Raw genomic sequence first — 11,034 nt, 5'->3', positions numbered from 1 at the left:
ACTTCTGCTTGTGTTGTAAATTAATAAATTTACAAATTTATACTTCAGGCTCTGTGAGCTTGGTTAATGGGAGTCTCATCCTTAGCAATTGACCTACTCTTGGAACACTGACAAAATCAAATTTCCAAGCATGTGGAACCAATCCTAGGCTCTAGGCTCCAGTATCTTCTCCAAGGCAAATGCTAACTTTAGAAATGTTTCATTCAAATAAAACAGACTTCTGCTGAAAATAGTTTTTTTAATTAAAATGTTCGATTTCTATCAAATCATAACGATTATTAAAAGCTTGGTGTAAACCTTACCTCCTACATAAAAACTTCCATCATTATAACAGGTGATTTGCTCCTTCTAAATGTTTGTAGTAATTGTTTCCCTTGTACTTGTTGGGCATTTATCACACATTGATTGCATTTTTATTCATTGGCTTTGATCATATCCTCTACAAAATTGAGCTACTGGTATATTTTCTTTGATCAATGTTATCTGGCATAATCCCTTACACTCAGTGTGGTTCAAATTCAGTATATATTCATTGATTTAAGGTTTCTTGATTGTCCTCTTCTGCTTCAATGTTTCCTCTGAATTTATTTCTTATATTACCATTTAAACAAATGCCTTATTATATTTCTTAAATTTTATTTTATATTATTAACTTGTATAAGTGACCAACTTTCCTTTAGTTCACATGCTTGTTGGTGGTGGAAGACATTTATTAATACATGTAAAAGAAATGGTTGCTGAATGAATCTAAACATGTATACTCCTTTATATAACCTTAATGCATTGTGCTTTTTTGTGATGAAATATCAAAATTATTTATTTTTTTATTGTGTTATGTTAGTCACTATACAGTGCATCATTAGTTTTTGATGTAGTGTTCCACGATTCACTATTTGCATATAACACCCAGTGTTCCATAAAATCCATGCCTCCTTAATACCCATCACTGAGCTCAACCATCCCCCGCTGCAAACCCTCTATTTGTTTCTCAGAGTCCACATGCTTTTAAATAAAATACAGTCCATCCATATGAGTGTTAAATGAACAGATACCCATGTAGAATTACAGAAGCTCCTAATAGAACTAAAGTGTTTCAGGAATTTTTTTAAACAATTATTCTTACATTCGCTTTGAAGAAAATCAGAAAAATGCAAGCCTTATTTGGAGTTAGGTTCACTTTAAAAGAGTGGTAGTAAGTAGATGATAAATCAGCAAAGAGGCATTTGCCCACCAGCTCTGCAATAATTGTTTTATTTTTGTGTTCTCTTTCTGTTTCTAGAGTGAAGAAAAATGTTCTATGAGTTGATATATTCTTTTCATATATTTGAAAGGCTGCATTAGCTTTTGTTAATTAACTTAATTACTGTGACTCAAGCAACCCTGACTTGCCTGAAATGTTAGTCAGGTCTGGAATAGAGCAGGGGCTGCCTGATGGAAATTATACCTCCTGTAGACTCTGTCTGGTGTTCTTACTTTATTAATATTTGGTCACCTTGCTTTATGGAGTTTGGCTACCTATGACCATATATTAAACAGATTATAAAAGTATAAAAGTGATCCACTGACCTTGAATAAAGAAAGCATTTTTATGGCAAGTGTAGATCAGGTACTTCTAAAATTCTGTTTAGGAAATTAGTTCCCATATTCAACTTACCTTGCGGGTAATAATTATCAGGGCTAGAATGAATCTATAAAAGTTACATTTCCTATTTACACTTGCATATATGATCTCTGTGTCTAGCTATTTCTCATCTAGGCTATAAAGTCAATTCATTTCTCCAGAAAGATTCTTCTATTTCTCAAGTTCAAAAACTGTCTGCTGTCTTATCTTGTTCTTAGGCATTTCTGTCATTTTTAAAAAATTAACATGTAATGTATTACTTCTCCCAGGGGTACAGGTCTGTGAATCATCAGGTTTACACATTTCACAGCACTCACCATAGCATATACCCTCCCCAGTGTCCATAACCCAGCCACCCTATTCTTCCCCCACACCCCCCAGCAACCCTCAGTTTGTTTCGTGAGATTAAGGGTCTCTTATGATTTGTCTCCCTCCCAATCCCATCTTGTTTCCTCCTCCCTACTCGCCATGACCCCCCCCACCCTGCCTCTCAAATTCCTCATATCAGAGAGATCATATGATAATTGTCTTTCTCTGACTTACTTCACTTAGCATAATACCCTCTAGTTCCATCGGCATCATTGTAAATGGCAAGATTTCGGTTTTTTGATGGCCGCATAGTGTTCCATTATATATATAGACCACATCTGTCATTTTTTTAAAAGGGACTTTCCAAACCACTCAGAAATGGTGGCCAACTTTGAACATGCGATCCTGATATTGTCAGGGTAACCTGTAACCCCAAATTTCAACATGACAAAGAACTGAGAGGCAGATGGCTATCTGATTTTCCTCAGAGAGGAAGGTTAACCAGACGAATTCTACAATTTGAGGGGTACCAATGTTGTGGGATTCCCTCTGGCCTCCCTAATGGTAGTCTTACATAGGCTTTGGGGAAGACAGAAGTGGATGAAGGAAAACAGGGGAAGTAAAGTAAGAGGAGAAAACTATAATAGATAGACAACAGATTCTAGAGCAGTGTATACCATTCAAATTGGAATTAATAACTGTAAACAGAACTCAAATACCTTTCACTCCTCCTCTCTCTCTTCTGTCTCTAAACAGATATGAGAATGGTGAACTGGGTGAACTTCACCTAAGGTAGTGTGGGGGAGAGGAGAGAAGTGAATAGAAAGAGAGAGGGAAGAGAAGTGAATAGAAAGAGAAAGAGAAAATAGTGTACCTCTGATTTTTTTTTTTTTTTTTTTTTTGCCTTGGAGAAAGTGGCTTATTTGAACACCAGAGAGTTATTAAAAGGATAGAGGATTTGTCCAAAATTTGAATTTGTTAAAGATTTTGGTTTTGGCTGAGTAAGGGAGATTTTCTTAAGAAAAAAATTTACAATCCAAGTTATAAAGGGAATTAGAAAGTCAGGTGTGCCTAGTTCTAGGGCTATGAGTTAAGAATGGTGTGTACATTGCACAAAGGCACCACATTTAAGAGTTTGCCTCTAGTATCTTAAATATTTACTAGCATGGGGGATGTTCTGAAGATTCCTGGCTTCCAGGATGTGTCCATTGAAAAAGAAATCTCTTCCATATAAACCCACTCCTGTAAGCATGGCTCTTCCACTAAGTTTATTCCCTTTCTTCACTACCTGATGTTTAAATGTTCTGGAATTCCTACTCACCCCCCCACCACCCCTCCCCCCCACCAACAGGTTGGATCTTGACACAATAGTCTGGTTATTTCACCTTGGGCAAGGGTTGGCAGTGGTCTCAGACTTGCATGCTGTGCGCTGGGTCCATTGTATCTTAGGTGACTGTGAGCCAGTGAGACTTGGTACAAGAAATTCAAACACATCCATTTCCTCTCTACGTGTACCTGTGTGAGCATTGGTAGAGAGCATAAGCTAATTATTCTAATCCTGCAAAATGAGTGAAAAACGACCTGTAAATAAATACCTGAAACTCCAAATGGATGTCTTAAGTTGTACCAAACCACTGACTTAGCCTATCCAGTAAAGGAATACAGTAGGCCCCTGGCTTTGTTTCATCAAAATGTCAGAACTGATCCCTTACAGTTCTTTTAAACCTTTTTCTCTTCCGCTTCTTACTTTCAATCTGTCTTCATGTCCCGTAAATTCTACTTTCTAAATATTTCTCCTATCTATTTGTGCTTTTAGGATTCTCCCACTAGAGATTTCTTTCAAACCCTCATCATTTTTTACATGATTTACAATATTCATCTACTGGATTATTTTATCTTTGGTTACCATCAGTCTTTGACACTTCTCAATAAGCTTTTGAGAGAGAGGGAAAGGGGGACACCACAGGGAGGGGAAGAGAATGAATGCTTGTTTTGTTCTTCACCGAACTCCCATCATGCTCGACATTGTTCAACATGCAGTAAGTCAGCAAAACATGTTTGAATAATAAGCGTATGAATGAATGAATGAACGAATGAACAGCGAATGAATGAATGAAGGGTTGCATGCATCACTGGAAAGATGCTACACTTGATCTTAGCCAAAAGGCCGAGAAGCGATGCATCACTGGAAAGATGTATTCAGCTTACATCCTGTAGGCATAATAATTTTTCAAAATGTAAATCTAAACATGCCTTTCTTATCTTTGATTTTGTTTTTTTACTCCTTGGCCTTAAATATGAAGCCTACCTGATGTGGAATTTAAGAACATCTTCTATGCCAGCTTCCACCATTCCTTCACAAAGCGGTGTCTAGCTTACCCTCAATTGTTTGACTCTTTTCCCTTCTCTGAAAACACAATTTTGTTTCTCATCTCTTTATCTTCATGCACAATATTCTTTTTGTTCAAATTCGTCCATGATTTTTGGTTCAATACTACCCTTCCACATTGGAGAGTGAGTCCGCCCACCAAGGTAGAGATAGAGTCTTTGGATGCCCACGGCTTTATACATGTCTGTACTCTTAACAGATATCTAATATATGTTTAGTGAATGGGGAGAAAAATAAATGAACCGTGACACACACAACAAAAGGTGCACTGGTTCATTCAAGCACTTGTCTAAGGTTTAATTTGAGGTAGACATCCATCACTAGATTAAAGGTATTCTCTTTTCTCTCTGGTACCCAGTTATTTATAAGCAAGGAAGCTGAACACTAAGACTTAAGGAAGTTGAGATTTAATATTTCAACCTTGATTTAGATAGGTAAATAAAAATTATAAGATTTCCAATCAAGGTTTGGGATGATATGGCCATATTTTTTTTCTCAGAAAACAGTACTTATTGCACTCACTTGCATGTATTTGAATTTGCACATCTTACTCAAAATTTATAAAAAAAAAGTTACACTGACAGTTTTAGATGCATCTTCAAATTACAAACTAATAATCTGGCTCTAACAAAGATGTAGAAGATTTTGACAATTCTAGTGTTTTCTCCTAACATCTGTATGAAATTTGACCAGTTAATTAATTTCTCAGAGCCTCAGTTTCCTTGCATGTAAACTAGTGATAATAACAACTAAGTCACAAAGTCAGAGATGATGATGATGGTGGTGATGACAGTGATGGTAGGGATGATGGTGGTGATGATGATGCTAATGTCATTTATTTAACATTTACTATGTGCCAGTGTGGAAGCTTCTATGATAAGCACTTCCGTCACCTATTTAATTCCTAAGACACCTGAATGAAATATTGTCTTCCTTATGTGAATATAAAAAGATAATTGCCTAAGATTTTATAGCAAGTGATAGGATTAGAACACAGGTTAATCAGATCCCAAAGTTATGTCCTTAACTACTACATTATGGCAAAACTTCCTATGACAAATTCTTCCATGCACAATATACCTATTTTCTAGGTAATCGTGCATATTGGGAAGAAAGTATTGATTTTTAAACAGAAGTCCCTGCTGAGAAGCTAATAAATATGATTCATGAATGGATTGTATAACTGCTCTTATCTCTTCTCCTTGAAGAGGGTTATTATTATACTGATCTCTTTCTTAATTTACTACAGGGAACTAATATTCTATTATTTATTCAGTTCAGATACCACAATAATGTAATACTATAAAAATAAATTGAAGTATTCTGAGTAGAAAGCAAGTAATTAACATTGCTTCAGCTGTATTCCACAGAGTAAGGGAATGTTTCATGTCTTAAAATCTCGTTTGGTTTTTAAATATATTCATCTCCTGAAATGCAGTTGTATTATTAACAAACTTTCTCTGCCTTTGTTATTTCTTGAAACACTTTTAAACTGGTTATTTTTCTACCCATGATAAGGGAAACAGTTATGTAATGTTATTCAGGAAGAGGCCTAATATCTCCTCTCAAGGTTTCCCTGAGCTACGCTAAAAATTTAATCATTTATAATTTCTTTTAGTTGGGTACTGTTTTAAATCATCATCATCATCATCATCATCATCATCATCATCATCATTAGTATCACCCACCATCTACCTTGTAATGGGTTTTCATTTTTTGAAATTGTGTGGATTTCAATTTAGTAGTTAAGCCACATATTCCGGACAAGGAGCTGTGGAAAGAACATGCTGCCTCAAAATGTGAACAATGTTTACTCTGGGCTTTCTTGAGTCTAAGAGATGGTGTGGGGAGGGAAGTGAAGGGACTAGATGAGAGAAAAAGAAAAATGAGATGAAGGAAAAGGTAGGATAAACTTCCATAGTATGTCAGAAATACTGATTCCAAACATATGGGAATTCTTCACTACACTACACAAACTACCTCCCATCAACTTTTTTTTTTTTTTAAAGGCTAAGTCTACTGTATGTTTCATTTTGCTATTTTGGCATAAATGTTTCAATCAAACCAAATAAAATTGAGAAAAAATAATGAAACCTGTACTCATAATTCCACTTAAGGATAAAACTGTACTACTGTACATTCACACCTTGCTAAGAAATCACAGAAGCCTAGAAACTTACAGATGAAAGGAAAACTTTTCATTCTAGAAGCCTCATTGTTTCTATTTTTTTTCTATCCTTTTTCCTAGCTTTATTGATGTGTAATAGACAAATAAAAATTGTATATATTTAAGGTATACACTGTGATATATTTTTAAAAGGTTTATTTATTTATTTGAAAGGCAGAGAGAGATATATTAAATACCAGTGGTGGGGAGGGGCAGAGGAAGAAGGAGAGAGAGAATCTCGAGCAGTCTCTTCACTGAGAGTGGAACCCAATGCTGGGCTCAATTCCAGGACTCTGAGATAATGACCTGAGCTGAAATCAAGAGTCAGATACTTAACCGACTGAGGCACCCAGGTGCCCCAATATACAGTGTGATACATATACATGTGAAATGATTACTACAACAGTCAAGATAATTAACATATCCATCACCTCACAGAGTTACCATTTGTGTTTGTGTGGTGAGAACACTTGAGATCTACTCTCTTAAAAAATATCAACTATACAATATTATATTATTAGCTACAGTCCCCAGGCTGTACATTAGACCTCTAGAACTTACTTATCCTGCACAACTGAAACTTTATCCCCTTTGACCGACACCCCCTCATTCCTTCCATTCTCACAAATAGATTTTTAAAAACGGTTTATTTCTAGTTTATGCTTTTATTGAGATTGTTACCATTTGAGAATCTAGGCTTTACGTGTGCAACTCATCTCCCTTCCCAACTTGAATTAGCCCCAAACCTGTCTCCTATTTCTTAATTCATGCTAAAACCAAAGCTCCTTTTTACTAAGATTTACTGAAATATCATTCCCAATTTACCATGCTTACTCCCTGCTTCTTATTCATTTTTTCCCCCATTTATCTTGATATATTACTTCCTTCTGAGCTCTGACATACCTTTAGAACATGAATGGTATATTACCTCCATAATTTTTCCAGGCTTCACAATGGGGTTTACAAATGGTGTTAATGTAGTCAATTATTTTATAAAATAGTCTTGACATAAGCTGGATGAGATCAATTATAGTATCAGCTAATTTGATTTGAGGATTGATAAGAGAGATGTAGAAGGAAAGTAAGGGAAAGAAAGAAATGAGTCTCTTCCTGGGTTTTCCCCTTCTTGGCATTCATTTATTTACTCATTCATTCATTCGTTCATTCAGCAAATACTGAAGCTTGACCATCAAGCAATAGTTTTTAATAAGGATACAAAGTTGGAGTTAAATCTGATCTGATAAAGGAATGGGAGTTAATTAGCAAACCTAATAGAGGAGAACGGGGGGCAAAATGAAAATTGTAGGTAAAGAGAAAGCATCTTAGAAGTTTGGAGATTTCAAGGTTAATATCTCCATAATTACTTGATTTGCTTTAAACATATCTTAAAGGTTTTTAATTTATTGTTTTACTTTATTTCAAGAAATTCAATAATCACTTATTTTGTTTACCTTATGATACCACTTTATAAGACATTGAAATACATGGCCTTTGACCTAAGATTTATTGTCTCAGAGATTTAGTAGCACTGTTCTTTTTTTTTTTTAAGATTTATTTATTTATTTGAGAGAGAGAGAGAGAGAGAGAAAGAGAGAGAGAGAATGAGAGAGGAGAGGTCAGCAAGAGAAGCAGACTCCCTCCTGAGCAGGCAGACTGATGTGGGACTTGATCCCAGGACTCCAGGATCATGACTTGAGCCGAAGGTAGTTGCTTAACCAAATGAGTCACCCAGGTGCCCTGTTCTTTCTTTTTTTTTAAGTATCCTTATTTTTTGATCCCAACTACAATTAACAGGCAATTTTTTTTCTGTCAGCTTACTTCTAAAAGAGTATCAATATAGATCTTACGTCAAACACCTGCTTTTCAATCCTCTGAATTTACACTTTATCTCTATTTGTATGTTTTCTAATATATTTAGATGGATATGTTTTCCTCAATCTAAACCTCTAATTAGCCATCTTCACATCAGTCACACAGATCATGCAGGCTTCCATTATGCTAATTTTATCAAGGACTATATTTGCTCTTCATTTGGCAATAATGTGTCCACCCAAACCAGGGATTTGTTGCAACTCTTAATGAGATGCAAATTGGCCGAAGCAAATTGGCCCTCTCAGTAAAGGCTTCAGATTTTGTACTGAATTTATGTCTCAGGGGTTGTACTCTACTTTTGGGCTCCATCTATATAGTAAGGCCTGAAATAATTATTCAAAGAATGTTCCAAGTTTATTTGGCTTAATAATTATACCAACAGTGTGCAGGAGTTTGGAAAGCAATTTGAGAGTGACAGAAAATGTATTTTCATATTAAAATATTAAAGCCTAAATATTGGTATAAAGCAAACCACAGGAATTACCTTAACAGAGAATGAAGAAAACTTTTAAAATTATAATGAAGGACATAGGAGATGGTCTGAATAAATGCAGAGACACGTTATGCTCTTGGATGGTATAATTTGATTTTATAAAGATGTCTATTTTCATAAAATTAATTTGTAAATTTTTACTGAGATTGTTTTGTGAAATTTGATAAACTTATAATAAAATATACATGGAAGAATAAAGGTACATGAACAGCTACCTAAAAATCGAGCAGGAACATTTACTAGATGTTGAAGGGGAACTGATTCATGAAATCTTCCTGGCTTCCCACCTAACACTAACACAAGTAGACACTAGATTAATACACTTTAAGATGAACTGTAGGTACACTTAAGGTAAAGCTATGATGTTAACAGAAGAAAATGTAAAAGAGCTTATGTGGGACTTTCACCTCTTCTTTCTACTTTTACCCCCTTTTCATTGTGATTTGAATCCTCTGCCTCTTTCCTCCTCCTTCAGCAACTGATTTAAAAAGAGAACTAAAACACTTTCTAAACCTATCTGCAATATCAATTTTGACTGCATTTTCAGTGAGTCAAATGCATGTGTTATGGTGATCCTGGAGTTAGTTGTGAAAGCATTATATTTATAAATGCCTGCAAATTTGTTTACTCTTAAAAAGTAAAATTTGGGGGCACGAGTGGTTCAGTTGGTTGAGCACTGGACTTTTGATCTTGGCTCAGGTCATGATCTCGGGGTGCTGGGATTGTGAGCCCCGTGTCGGGCTCTGTGCCCAGGACAGAGTCTGTTTGTCCCTCTCCCTCTCCCTCTGCCCCTCCTTGTGCTCACACACACATACTCTCTCTTTCTCTCTCTCAAATAAATAAATAAATAAATAAATAAATAAATAAATAAATAAAATCTTTTTAAAAAGGAAAAAACTATGTTGCTTTTAGGGCACCTGGGTGGCTCAGTCAGTTAAGTGTCTGACTCTTGGTTTCAGCTCAGGTCATGATCTCAGGGTCAGCATGCATTCTGCTCAAGATTCTTCCACCCACTCCCTCTCCTTCCCTCTCTGCCTCTACCCCCACTCATGAGCTCTCTCTCTCAAATAAATAAAATCTTTGAAAAAAACCCCAAAACTAAAATGTGAGTTTTCCTGTAATTATTGCACGCAGTTTATATTATACAACCAGATTCATCATTTAAAATGAAGTGAAACTAAACCATCCCATTCATATAAGTCTGAGTACAAATTAAGTGAATTATTCAGGAAAAGAACAAACCTGATGCCAATATGTAAATAACCTTGTGTTTTTTTTCTGATGGAGGAACACAGTCTCGAGTTCTCTTTCCAGTACAAGAGAGGTCCTCTAGCTTCCTAAGAGCCATAGCAGGTTGCAGTCAGAGGGCATGAACAGAATGAAATTAAACTTGTCCTCAAAGGAATATGTGACTTTGGCTTCATTAGCTGCATGGTCTCCTCTGAGTTAACAAGTTACAGCCTAAACAATTCATAATTGTATTCACATACTACAAATACCCCGAGTATCTTTACACAGGAGGAAAAATAAATAGTCCTGGTCTCCCATGGCTCACTGTTATGCCCAGGAAGGTACTTACTGCCATTCTTTGTGTGGAGAGAAGTCATAGGCTATTGGTCTAAATACCAAACCTGCCTTCAGTGTCTTCCACACTTTTTGGGAACTTAGCCTTGGTTTACTTATTTACTATACTTGTTGGTTACAGAGAAATTTCAGGCTATTCACTGTCAAAAATTCAAACTCTGATTGAAATGTCTTCCTCACTGTGTAGCCTAAAGCAATGCTGAGTGATGGCAGCTCTCCACTGCAATGACGATACAACCCAAGCCCCCGCTGAAGTTGTGGTCCACAGGTAACCACTCAGCAACCACTAACTGAGGGATTACAGCCAAATGCTCCTTTGGCATTTATGTAAGCATTGCTTAAAGCTCTGTTACTTAAACCATGTGTTTTACATCCTTTGTACATTTCACAAGGCATGGTAGAGAGACTAAGAGTTTAAGAAGCAATTCTGTCAGGAAGTTTTGGGGGTCTCCCTAAGTCATATAACCTCTCTGGGTCTTGAATTCTATAACTGTAAGATTAAAGTGTTGGGCTAGGTGACCTTGAAATTGCCTGAAAGCTCTGAGATTTATGATTTCCAATTCAGGGGAAAATCCTACTAATGTTCTTATGAAAGCACA

At 36.0% G+C, this 11,034-nt stretch overlaps 1 pseudogene; it reads right to left on the bottom strand.

Moving 5' to 3' along the window:
- Nucleotides 1-3,880: 3,880 nt before the first annotated feature.
- On the bottom strand, nucleotides 3,881-4,109 carry LOC125081575 (uncharacterized; annotated as a pseudogene).
- Between the last annotated feature and the right edge of the window lie 6,925 nt (nucleotides 4,110-11,034).

Source organism: Lutra lutra, chromosome 11, assembly GCF_902655055.1.
Source record: "Lutra lutra chromosome 11, mLutLut1.2, whole genome shotgun sequence".
Lineage (NCBI taxonomy): Eukaryota > Metazoa > Chordata > Mammalia > Carnivora > Mustelidae > Lutra > Lutra lutra.
Note: the sequence above shows the minus strand (reverse complement) of the source record. Positions and strands in the feature narration are given on the sequence as shown.